The sequence below is a fragment of the Myotis davidii genome, unplaced genomic scaffold (genome assembly GCF_000327345.1).
Source record: "Myotis davidii unplaced genomic scaffold, ASM32734v1 scaffold1290, whole genome shotgun sequence".
Classification (NCBI taxonomy): Eukaryota; Metazoa; Chordata; class Mammalia; order Chiroptera; family Vespertilionidae; genus Myotis; species Myotis davidii.
The window spans coordinates 611,724-625,377 of record NW_006282186.1 but is presented as its reverse complement, the minus strand read 5'-3'; the positions used below and the strand labels follow the sequence as shown (position 1 = coordinate 625,377).

Below are 13,654 nucleotides of genomic sequence, written 5' to 3'. Positions count from 1 at the left end.
GAGGTGTGCAGGAGGCAGCTGATCGATGTCTCTCTCTCATCGATGTTTCTAACTCTCTATCTCTCTCCCTTCCTCTCTGTAAAAAATCAATAAAATGTATTAAAAAAAAAAAACATTTCTAACTGAATAATCACTGTGTACATGCCAGTGTCAATGTCACACCAGAAGCCAGAAAACAATTCTACCATTTATCACTATCATAACTTTTAGGTTTGGGTTGTTGTTTTTTTTTGCTAGGTATATTTAGGCTACTTCTTTTCCAGGTCAGATGAAACTACTTATTTCTATTTCTACCAGGTATTCATTTTGTCTGCACCAATACTTTTCCCATAGGTCAGGGGGTACACTTTTGGCAGTTAAAAAAAAAAAAGGTGATTCACATATGCCCCAACCTAGTTGGTCAGCTTCTAAGAAACATACGGCTTTTGGATGAAAGAACAGTAATGTCTGCACTTTACAAATATGACACTCTCTGCTAGTGGTATTACTGGTACATGCTGGGACTTTTTTGGTGATGATGCTCGTTTTCCTGCCCCATTTGCCCTGTTTCATTAACTACATTTGCAACCAAGAGCATTCATTTTCAAGACAGACGTTCATATGAGAGTTGTAGCTGGTTGTGGGAAGGAGATTTTTTAAAATTGGGCGCTATGTGACTTATGGGGCAGGGGTGGGGGAGTCAAATGTGAAACTGTAGCCTCAGCAGGCCCAGGGCACTAACATTGTAAGTTAATGGCCAACGCTAAAACTGCTTCTCTACCAACAAAAAAACGAACATGCATATAATAACCTTCTCAACAGGAGAATTTTATTTATGGAGGCAATCTGTCAGAGGCCTCTCAAATACAGGAACTAGGGGTGCTCTTCGCTGGGTTGAACAGGGGGTACCCACAGCTGAGAAAGACATGGAACTTCTCAGGGAGCAACTACTGTTAGAAAAGGAAGTGGTTCAGGTTTAAAAAATATCCCATAAAACCTTCATTGTCATCGAGGCAGGTTGTTTTCCTGTCTGTGCACCTGGCAGGCTGCCCCCCAGATAGTGGGGTGGAAAAAACAATGCCCGGGTGTGAGTAGGCCCGACTTCCACTACATTGTGCTAGTGCACCTGGCAGGCTGCCCCCCAGATAGTGGGTGGAAAAAACAATGCCCGGGTATGAGTAGGCCCAACTTCCACTACATTTTGCTACGACACACACTTTCCAAGTAGTGTGTTAAAAATAAACAAAATAATAATAAAAAAGACTAAAAGCCTGAAGCTTAATATTCATTTCTGCAAATAATGAAAAGTGAAGGGAACCCTTTCATAATGCATATGTACATCAAATTGTCATGCTGTACACTTTAAATATTTTGCAATGTTATCTGTCAATTATACTTCAATGGCGCTGAGAAAGTCATGAAAACTTCCAGTTGAATAAGTTACTCTTTACCTGTTGCTATCGGTTGTGCCTCTTGAAGGCTCTGACCTTCTGCAAGTTCCATCCGCTTTCAGAAACCCAGTCTCCTTATCTGTAAATTGAAAAGGTTAAGGTAAATCTCCGCCAACCTTCCTTTCAATTCCAAATTCAAATGCTGAAATTTAAATTATTCTGTGACTTATTTTCCCCTTCAAATATCTTTGATCTGAACCCCACACTTAATTTCACCATAAAGGGGGGGTGGAGAGTGGGGGAGACGGGAGAGCTTGTCAAGACAGATTCAAGCATTAACTGTCTGCTTAGCCCTGGACATTCATTTTTTTTAAGAATGGGCAAACGTAGTAAACTCCCTAGGCATTAATTCTAACTTTTGGCAATATTGGCAACAGAGTTTAAGTTACAGAAATATTCCCCTTTCACAAATATGTATCAGGCCACTTCCCAATCCATTCACTGCAGGCAGCTGTGCAGTCCTGAACACAACCCAAAGCCAAGAATCCACAAGAGGTCAGTCACCATGAAGGAGCCCTTCAGTCGCCCATGCTGCTGTTCCTTCCCACCGAGGGGCAAACTGAAAACCGGTGGCACAAATACAGTTCTTTGCCCCTTCAGTCGGAAGTGCCAGATTCATTTTCTTCCCATTACTGATGTAGACATACCCAGAACACTGAGACCCTTTGGGATCTATCTGCCTAAACGGTCTGTTGCCTACTGCAATCGCAAGATATATTGTGTACAACTGGAAATGCTGCATATTCAGGAAATATATTCAGACAGTCATGTTGGGGTACACAGATTTTAAAAGGGAATGCTACTTTCAATGTGTTGTTGTTTTTTTAAAAAAATTACACTATTCTGTCCCTGAGGACTGACCAATAGACTGTAAACTGAAAATATTTACTTAAAAATCTTAAACATCAAGATTATTAAAGTAATGATCCAAACCTAGGGAAATCTTAGTTATTTTTATATTCTATCACAACCTGCTCTTTGAATAAGCAGTATTTTCCTTGTGTGGCAATCATGGGTAATCAACAAGTTAAAACCAAAAGATTTTTATTTAAGCTTTAAACATTGTGACAACATAATTCAGAACCAACTAGCGCGTGGTTCTGCGAGACACGGCAATCACTGATTCCCACCGGGAGTTAGACACCGTGTTCTTTGCACACGAACTGAGCTCAGCTTTCTCCTATCTTTCCTCGCGCTCTGCACCCAACGCTCAGCACTCAGGACACAATAAATGCTGTTCACGTCATTGTTTTTTCTGACACCCAAATTATTACAAAAATGGAGACAGATCCAAACAAATCCACCCCTAACTGTAAGAAACACAACTAAAACGATGCACTGCGAGTGACCTGGAGTGTTTTCTGTTCACGCCGACAGCAGCAGCTGCCATGGACTGAGTGCTTCAATGAGCCGAGCACTTTGTTTACCGTATTTCAGGACAACATAAACACTGAGGCTTCAGGACTGTTCCGCACTGAAGCTCAGAACTAGCAACCCACAACCCACTGTTTCAAACCTTATTTACTGTCATACCCTTTTACTCACACTTTTAAAAGAAGTGCCTGGCTACCTGCTGTGACTTCTCACACCTTTCATTATCAATCCAAGTGCCTTGATGAAAGGAATAACAGTTTCTATTTTCACTTCAGTTTCCCCTCTCGGAAAATGGCCAGAAAAACTGGACATGTATGAAATACTCTGAACAAGTTGTTCTTCTTATTTGGGGTTATTAAACTCAAAAACAGTGTTTTATGTTGCCAAATACTGTTTAGGTTTCTACCCACATCTGTCCCCTTGCACCATTAACAATACCCTTTTCGGCTCTGCCCTCCTCTGATTCGGTACAGTCTTGTCCTATGACACTTCGTTCATCTTTTGCAGTGAAGGGAGGAAGAGACAAATGCGGAAGGAGTGGGCCACGGCAGGGGCTGGGATTTAGCTCCCTCTCCCGTATACTCCCAAAGCCGTGCTTAGAGGGGCTGTCACACACATTCTAATGTTTTTCTACTGGCTTTCAGGCATGCACCGTGGCCTAGGAGTAAACAGGGCAGAAAGCTGTGATATGTTGTCTCATTTACTGTACTCTTCAAGGACAGGTGGGTATTAGTTTAGTTTTGTTTAAAAGCAACATTTAGCCCTCGCCAGTTTGGTTCAGTGGATAGAGCGTCAGCCATGGACTGAAAGGTTCGGGTTCTATTCTGGTCAAGGGCACGTACCTCAATTGCAGGCTTGGTCCCCGGCCCTGGTAGGGACATGTGCGGGAGACAACCAGTCAATGTGTCTCTCTCACATCCATGCTTCTCTCTCTCCCCTCTTCCCCCCTCTAAAAATCAATGGGAAAATATCCTTGGATGAGGATTAACCTAAATAAATAAATAGAACCATTTTGCACATTATAACTTAAGTTTTGTTGTTTGCACTGAGTAATCTTAAATGTATATTAATTATGTTTCCTTGATAAACAAACTTGCCTCTGAAATCAATGAAGATTTTGCTAAATAAACATTGTATAAAAGTCACTATGATATGTTAATTAGGGCTTCAAAATAAATAAGCAATAAAGTTTAGATTCTTATTTTCTTTAGCACTAGACTTGTAACTAGAACCAAATTTAACAAACCAGGCTGCAAGCCTATGCCATTTAAAACGTAAGTTCTTAACTTACTAGTAGCTTGGAAGAATGAATTATTATCAATTTCAGAAGTATTCAGTGGATCCTGGTTTGTTGGATGCCTTACTAAATGATCATTTTGTAGCCCCATTAAGAACACACCAAGGGCCCTGACTGGCATGGCTCAATGGTTACAGTGTCATCCTGCACACCCACCTGGGTTAAAGGTTCCATCCCTACCTGGTCTTTGTCAGGCAACCAACTGATGCCTCTCTCTCCCCCACTCCCACCTCCCTCTAAAAATCAATGGAAAAAATATCCTTGGGTGAGGATTAACCAAAGAAAGAACACACAAAAATAAGAAATCCAGTTTCACTATGAAACCCTTTCCCCCATTAGACATCAGCTGCTTACAGGGTGATACAGTATGACTACATTTCAGTCCACTGAACGTTGAGCTGGAAATCCTAAAAAAGCTTGAGGAGATGAGGTGAGTGACTTCAGTGTATTCCAATATACAACCTTGCCTGCACCCTATGAAAGTTTAAGGTCTTAAAATGGACAATATGATTGACTTCAAGATAGAAAAATAATGCAACACTACATTTGGGCCAGCAGATGTCTCTCTGAAGCTCATGACACCAACCAAAACACACGGTATGGAAGATACCCTCCCGTTACTGAGACTCGGTGACCCCTGGACCAGTAAGGGCATGAGTTGGGAGATTGGACTATAAGATTAGTTATGTTTCTGAGAAACTGAATATGCAGAATCCAAACAAGTAAAGGAATTAGTGAAAAATAAGTGTGCTACTTTTTAAAAATATTATTTAATATGCAAGATATAATAGTACAGAGAAATCTATTTCATTCAAAATGGTAAATAAAATGATTCCTGGCCAATAGTCAGGAGAGAAATGTCAAATGTCAAACAGAAAAAGTGTTGAGGAGTGACTGATATGTGATAAAATAGAAACAGCAGCTTAGTTAGAAAAGGGGAAAGCCTGAGCATAAGAATTAAGTTAAGGCAAGTCTGAGGGGATTTTAGGTATAAAAGAGACTCGCACACATTACTACTGAATATGGAGAGGAAGGCATATTCCTCTCCATACCATAGCATGAAAATATTGCAAGATTGTCAAAGTACAACTGTCTAGTAGGTTCTGAAACCTATTTTGAGTTGCATTAAAAAGAAGAGAGGATAGTCATGGTGGTATGAAGTACAGCATAAGGAATACAGTCCATAATATTATAACAACTATGGATGGTGTCAGATAGGTACTAGACTTTTCAGGGTGATCACTTCATAAGTTATATAAATATCTAATCACTATGCTGTACACCTGAAACTAATATAATGTTGTATATCAACTGTGATTGAAAAATAAAAATAAAATATTTTTAAAAAGAAGAGAGATACAAGACAAAAAAGAAAAAGTGATAGAACACTATAGACTAGAAAATTCTATCCCAACTCGCATATAGTAGAGGTATTATTAGGGGAAACCATACATCCACATATACCAACATGTGTACTGGGTCCCGATGCAACACGATTCTTCCCGTGGGTGCCAACAAACAGGTTTGAAGGCCACTGACATCTTGCGGGCACCACCAGTGCCCACCTCTCTCAAGTTAATAATGTCATCTGTAATGCCACCAGAAAGAAAGGTGACTTCCAAAATCCCAGAAGAAAAACATGGCAAAACAGAAGACGACAGAGTGTTTAAAATGAACTCGGTATACTGTGAAACAGGAGTTGGAGGAAGGGAGATACAATCTGAATGCCAAGTAGGGAAATGCCCAACTCTATGAAATCGGACCCTGGGCCCCATCCCCCACCCGGCGTATTCTCCCAACCGGAGCACAGCGTGCTCACGTGATGAGAAAGAGCCCGGGAGACGGAAGAGTCAAAGAGAGGGAAGGTGGGACGGCAAGCATCACTCCGGCCTGCAGACCCACGTCTCCCCAAAGTGAGGTAAAAAAGGCAGGGACTGCTGCTGGTGCAGATGCAGACAGATGGGGACAGTGAGGAGAGAGGTGACAGGTTCAACTCTACAATCTCAACACCAAGCCCAGAACCTGGCACATGATACGGCCCTTGTAACTGTCCAGTGAACGTGCTAGTAGGTCTCAGCACCACCAACAGTTTTATGACATGAAGTCATGCCAGGCAGGGTCGAGAGTTTGAACCTTCCTATTCCAAGTTATCACTGCTACCACCAGAGACGGTGAGGTTGTCCTGACTGTCGTCCTCTCTTGCTCTCCAGAAGCCACTGCAGCAACTGTCTGCAAACTGAGCCATTGCCCCCGATGATAAAGAACTATCACTTCAAGAATGTTAAAGAAACGTGTTTTGTTTCAAAATTGCAATGGATCCAACACTTACAAGGTCATTCTGAATGAGTGCTCAGAAGCAAGACAAGTGGGAGTTCATGTGCTCACAGTGCTCCAGGATTAAGAAATCCCGTTTCTCAGGCCCTGTAACGGGTCACACAGAGAGCAGGCCAGAACGTACCAACGATGCTCACAACTTCTTTAGGTGCAAAGGGTTCGTTTTTGTTGGATAGTTTTTGGTTATATGACTGGTTTCTTTGGGGCTCAGGTACATTTAAGAACTTAGTAACAGCAAACATTTATACAGTATTTACTCTGTGCCAGGTACTCTCTGAGGACTTCACAAATAGTAACTCACAAAAATTTGTCTAGTGCATATACATACCCTGCTAACTTCCGTTACCTGTTCGGTTTATTCCATTCCATTAAAAGTATGTTTCTTCCATTTTTCTCCTGCAAAAGATGAGGAAAACACTGTTGGTGAGTATTCACAAATGCATTATGCATTTCATATCACTGTTTGATATCTTCTGAACTTGAGAGTACCAAAAGGGCTTCATTAAACTTCAGCCAATTAGTCCAGCTGCCTACCTTGACTCGGTTCCTAAACAAACATTAAGACAGTATCATTATATGCAGAGATAACAGGATATTTGACAAATACCTCATAGTCTCTAAAGAAATCAACACACATAATAAAAAGTTAGATGCACAGAGAACCAAGCTATATAATAAAAGCCTAAGCAACCATTACAGCAGAACGACCAGAACAACCGGCCACTGTGATGCGCACTGACCACTAGGGGGCAGATGCTAAATGCAGGAGCTGCCGCCTGGTGGTCACTGCACTCCCACAAGGGGAGCACTGCTGAGCTAGAAGCCAGGCTCACAGCTGGCGAGTGCAGCAGCGGTGGTGGGAGCTGCGGTGGTGGGAGCTGCAGTGGTGGGGGCGCTAAGGAGCAGCAAGCAGGCGGGCGGTAAGGAGCACGGATTCCTGGACTGTGAGAGGGATGTCTGACTGCCAGCTTAGACCCATTTCCTGCAGGGAGCGGGTCTAAGCGGGCAGGAGGACATTCCCTAAGGAATCCCAGACTGCAAGATGGCACAGGACGGGCTGAAGGACTCACCCCCCACCCCCTTGCCCCAGTGCATGAATTTTATGCACCGGGCCTCTAGTCTATAATAATAGAAGTGTAACATGCTAATTAGACCGAATGACCTTCCAGGCGAAGCCGGCGGCTGGAAGGAAGCCCAGGTCCTGGGTGTGCCAGAGGGAAGCCGGTGCCGGCAGCCAGGGGAAGGAAGGCCTACTCTTGCATGAATTTCATCCATCAGGCCTCTAGTTTATAATAAGGTTCTCCTTGACTCTGAATCCTTCTGCATTTAATTTGCCTTTTCAAACTACACGCCCCCTGAAGATCTTCTTTAGGTGGGCAGCACCTTTCCCCACTGGGTGAAGTAATTGCTGTTCTAAAGACTGAAACATTTGGTGGATGTAGCTATTATAAAGTCACTTAAACTTTTTGTAAATGATCATGGAAAAGCATCATTAAAGGGAAAATGTTGCCTAGGAAAGACAGTTTTTCAGAAAGTCTCCACCAGGTGACATCGGAGAATTCATGATGCCTACATTCTGTGCCTCAACTCTGCTTGTTCCAAAAGTGATCAGATCCAAAAGTCACTGTTTCCAGAAATGATCATGTTTATCAATACTGCCTCATGCCAACAGGGCTCACAACAGACCGACCCACACAGAAAGCCACAATGCCTATGTACTCATTTACAAGGAAACGTAATTGTCAGACAGCCTGGACATTAGCTCCACCCAGCTTGACTGATGTATTCACATTTCTCTAGTCAACAAATACTAAAATCCCAGGTGTAGGCACCTCACTGGCAGGTCCAAGATCAAGCCAAATTAGAGAAGGTTGTTCAGTGAGCCCACCAGAGCGATCACAAGCTGGATGCCAACGTCCTCCGACACTCTCTCCAGACCAGCTGCCACCATCCTTCTGGACGAACACAAAACATCTCTAGTGGTTTCCCAGCTTCCGCTCTCCCTACCTCCCACAACGCGTCCAGATCAATCATTTAAAAATAGAAAACAGACCACGCCTCTGCCCTATGAAACCCCTGTAATGCTCTGTGTTGGTCTTGTGATAAACACCCACAGTGGACGTCAGGCCTCGCTCTGGCCCTGCTCACCTCTCCGGCCCGGCCCGGCCCCTCCATGCACCACTCTCCCCGTCATCTCACACTTCAGCCACTCTGGTCTCCTTCTACTCCCCAGAATGCACATGATCCCTCAATGCCCCAGAGATGGTGCACACCTCCGTTTCCTCTGCCCGGAAGTGAACGCACACACTCTGCCCCTTCCCTCCAAAGCACACATATGCCTAGTAACCTTGCAGGTCCCAGCTCAAAGGCCACATGACCTCAAGACTAGGACAAAGCTCCTACAGCACCTTCACCTTCTCCTTCATAGCACCTGCCCCAGTTTATAATCCCACATTTCTATGGTTATTTAATTTACATTTTTCTCTCTCACTAGACCAGTGGTTGGCAAACTCATTAGTCAACAGAGCCAAATATCAACAATACGACGACTGAAATTTCTTTTGAGAGCCAAATTTTTTAAACTTAAACTATATAGGTAGGTACATTGTTATTAACTTAATTAGGGTATTCCTAAGGCTTAGGAAGAGCCACACTCAAGGAGGCCAAAGAGTCGCATGTGGCTCGCGAGCCGCAGTTTGCTGACCACTGCACTAGACCATCAGAGGTTCCATGAGGGTGGACACTGCTATTCTGTTAGCATGCTGCAGAAGAGTGGAGATTCAAGAGACAGTGTATTGAATGAGTGATGGCTCTGGGCTATTAGAATCTGTTGCATCTATCGCCACGATGGGGATAATTCCGCCAGGCAGACCACATGGCTCCCATGGGTGGGCTCCATCCTCCGCAATGGACACTCCCACGTCTGGGGTGCCAGAAACTAGATGCGCACCAGCCACATTCACTTCTGTAACCTTTGTTTTCTAGACTTCCATGGCCCACGTAAATCTTGCTATGCTAAACGAGAAATAGAGCACAAAGTTCAAGATACATTTGGAGAGCAACTCTGCAGAGAGACTTGTGGCAGGGGGTTACTAAGAAACACTATAAACAAAAAGGAAAACATAAGTTGCAGCCAAAGGAAGTCCTTGGTGAGACAACACTGGCAAACAAATACACATGCAGTCAGGCGCGCCCAAAGCAGTAGTCCTTGGAGGAGGGGGCATGGGGACCAAGTTGCTGTGGGATGCTGCCACAACCAAGGGGCTGACAGCGGGCAAGTGTGAAGATCATTGAAGGAGGCACCTCCTCCTGTCCCCAGGCCCGACTCTGCAAGCCTGGCACAAAGGAGACCTGCTGTGTACCAACTGTGTCCTCCCATTTGCCTTACAAATCAACAATTGGCATTCCCTAACTTACCATGTAGAATGGTTTAAATGGCTCACAGCTGCGGTTAATATTTTAAAGATGTTTTCCTGACATTTCAGTCCTTTCGTGCAATGAGGGTGAGGATGAAACTGATAGGAAGAAGCCCCACAGTGCTTTCGGCTCTAAATTCGTACCTAGTCAAGGGGTTGAAGAGGGCCAGCTACACTCATTCATTCAACAAACAGTATGTACCATGACTAAGCCAGGCATTGTTCTAAGGGCGGGGGCGCACACCCAACAAGACAAAACCTCTTCTTCTCAAGAGGTAACATCCTCAGAGAAGACAGACAATGAACATTTATTAAGTAAAATGTAAGATATGTCAGGGGTGTGTGTGTGGAGGAGGGCATTAAATTTTAAACAGGGCGGTCAAGGAAAGCCTCCCGGCCTACCTGGCAGGTGAGCACAGACCTGAAGGAAGTCTGGGGGCGAGTCGTGTAGACATCTTCAGATGGTTCCAGGCTGACATCAGGAAGTGCCAAGGCCCTGAGGCAGAAGTGTGGCCTGTCCAACTGGGGCATGCCATGGGATTCTAGGCACTATGGGCCTTCGGCTTTTATTCCGAGAGCCATCGAACACAACTGAGATGATCTGGGCAGAGGCAAGTACGATCTGGCTGCTATGTTGAGACAAGACTAAACAGAAGGCAAGGGAGCAACAGCAAGACCAGGTATTGGGCGACTGAACAATCCAGGCATGAGATTGCAGTGGCTCCAACCAGAATGTAGCAGAGCCTCTAAAAAGCTAATGGAGTCTTCATGGAACTTGAAGGAAATGCCCTTGTAGTCTCAATCCTTTTACCACTAAAAGGTGTTGTTGTTGTTTTTTAGGTGTTACTTTTAAAGAAGAAAGCCTAGTGGATTTTTATCTACTACAGAGTAATAGCTGATCATCACAGATAGCGGAAAAGGTCAAACAGAACCAAAAATCTTTGCATCACATTATCAAAGAACTGAACACGTGAGAACTTGTGCTAATGGTTAAGTATTTGTTATGATACATTATATCAGCACTTTTTGTTTACTCTGAAAATAAAAGGCTCCCCTAGGTAAGGAGAAACATCATCCTATACGTGTGACTGTGATAGCTAACGGCTTATTTAACAAAAGGTTTCCCACTTGACGGTCTACTGCTGTACAACAGGATAAACCCAGAGGTGTTCCTATCCCAACAGGCCCCGGCCAGTCCGGTCTAGTCCTCGCCTCTGTCAGCAGTGCCCGTCGGGCTGAGCCCAGAAGGTTCCTTCCTGGCACATCATGGAGCAAGCAACACTTTTCTGCACAGACCCTTTCCTTGAAAAACCCATGAGGGTAACACGATGTCAAGTGAAGAAGGGACCTGATAGAAGTCTAAAAAGGAAATTAAAGTTCCCTTTTTATTCTCTGCTCTATGGTTAATGGGGGGAGGGGGGGGTGGATGGACCTAGAGGTATTATGCTAAGAGAAGGAAGTCAGACAGAGAAAGACAAATGCTATATGATTTCATTTATATGTGGAATCTAAACAACAAAACAAACAAACACAGAAATAAATTTATACAGAGAACAAGTTGATGCTTATCAGACAGGAGGGGGTTGAGAGGACAGAAAAAGGTAAAGGGATTTAGGGGTACAAATACCGAGCCATGAAAACAGCCCAGGGCTGTAAAGTGCAGCATAGGGAATACAGACAACAATATTGTAGTAACTCTGTGAGGTGCCTGGTGGGTACTGGAAATATCGGGGGGAGGAAGTATGTGATTGTCTAACCGCTATGCTGTACACCTGAAATGCCAATGAAATAATACTGAACGTCAACTGTAATTTAGAAATAAAATAGCCCGGCTGGTGTGGTTCAGTGGCTGAGCGTCAACCTATGAAGCAAGAGGTCACCAGTTCCATCCAAGTCAGGGCACACGCCCAGGTTGTGGGCTTGATCCCCAGCAGGGGGTATATAGCAGCTGATCCATGTTTCTCTCTCTCCCTTCCTCTCTTTCTAAAACATCAATAAAAACACGTATTTTTTAAAAGTATAGCAAAGTAAGCACAGATAAAAGTGGAAAGGAAACAAACGTTTTACTAGGGGAGACCACTGCCCGTAACTGCCATCACGGCAACCGCTGGAAAGCTCCGGGGCAGGGAGGCAGCTCCTCCTGAGACATCAAGCCACGGAGGAACTCACTCCTCTGTGCGGTAAACACCCGTCCTCCGCGAACAGAACTCTGCTGCTGAAGCAAACACCATCGGAGGGCCTGGGCTCCGGCTGGAAACAAAGCTACGCTGGTTCCTGACATGCCGCACTCAAGGCCGATATGCCTTTCTTGTTCAGCGTTTCTCACTGCGTCCAGGCAGGCAGATCACCGTGTGAATCAGGCACTGTCGTCACCTGCTAGGGCAGTGCTTTTGAACCGTCAATGTGCACAGGAACTGCCCGTGGGTCCTGTGTAAATGCAGGTTCTGGTCTAGGGGTTCTGGTCTGGGCCTGAGACTGCGTTTCTAGGAGGCTCGTCAGCGACGCTGGCGTGCTGTCCACGGACCGCAGGCTGAGTGGTAAACACTTATTCTCTCTCCTTCCCCTCTCCCTTGGATTCCCGTGCAAGGCCCACTGACAGAGACCGAAACAACTGCATCCAAGACACTCTTTTTACGGAAAACAAGACTTCGCCCTCCATCGTCACATAATTAAACCCCAGCAATCAGCAGAGAGGCTTCTCTGGGTGTCCTTAGCTAGCTGATCAGGTCGGAAACTTCTACTTGAACAACCGCATAATGTTCTCCTCCTTTTATCCTCCCTTTCCTTCGCTGATCCACTCCCACGTAGGCAGAAGTCCCTGCAAAGGACCACTGCTAACAGGTAAGCTCCCGGCTTCTACATGAGGTGAGTAATTCCAAAATTACTGAACATTTTCCATCGCAACCTTTTTTTTTTTTTTTTTGTAAAGAGGCTAATCCACAGGCCACCCTGGCTTGGCCGGGAAAGTACGGATATTTTATCAGGGGTTACTCGCGGTGCCGGCTTCTGTAACAAGCAGCCCCTGGGATTTCCTCTCCAGGGCCCAATCCCTCCACTCTCAGGCAGAGGGCTCTCACATTACACATAGGACCGAATCGCTCCTGCAGAATATATAACCGACATTTTCTAACTACAGATAATTCACATGAAAATGGAACTTGAGTTATAAAATTCCCCTATCGACCCTTAACTTCTGAGAGATTTTAGTTCATCCCAATTCATTTTTATAACAGGTATGTACTTCTTTCTTAGTTTGCTTCCAAAGTGTAAGAAGCAAAGTGGTGAGACTGTTGAAAACAAAACAAAACAAAAAACAAACAAAAAAACCACTATTTCTCTAGGACAAGGATCCCAGGGCATGTGTGAGAAAGGCCTACTTCTCCTTTCTCCAGGACCCCAAGATGACCGGAAGGAGATGGTATGGTGGGGAGGCGGCTGGACTAATTCCCGGACTGCTTCCCTTGGGGATCCTGTAAAACCAGAGGGAGGACCCAGCAGAAAGAAGAGATGAGGGTGCAGTGGCAATAACTGCTTTGAAGCGGAGATGTATGAGCTCAATCTAGGAGACCACAGCCCCCTGTTGGCAGACTCTGCAAGGACCACGGAATCATCACTGGGTTAGAGTTAAATCTATTGAGAAGGATAAAGGCATCCACCGCCTGGGGCAAGGCGTCAAGAAGTGACAGCCCAGCTACCTGTGAAAGCACGTGGCAGGGAGCAGACAGGCAGTTCTGTGCTGCTCTTGTGACTTGAACCCAGAGGTCAAGTAGAAAAGGAGAAGGATTTGCCATAATGTAAGGAAA

General features: G+C 44.7%; 1 long non-coding RNA gene across 1 annotated transcript in view; it reads right to left on the bottom strand.

Annotated features, from left to right (window-relative positions):
- LOC102757841 overlaps positions 1 to 13,654 on the bottom strand; it is a 189,949-nt gene that overhangs the window by 82,017 nt on the left and 94,278 nt on the right. Inside the window, exons 5-6 of the long non-coding RNA XR_001514741.1 lie at positions 6,764 to 6,831; positions 1,431 to 1,509 (exon numbers count right to left, since the gene is read on the bottom strand). This is a non-coding gene — a long non-coding RNA (uncharacterized LOC102757841). The remainder of the gene's footprint in view (positions 1 to 1,430; positions 1,510 to 6,763; positions 6,832 to 13,654) is intronic.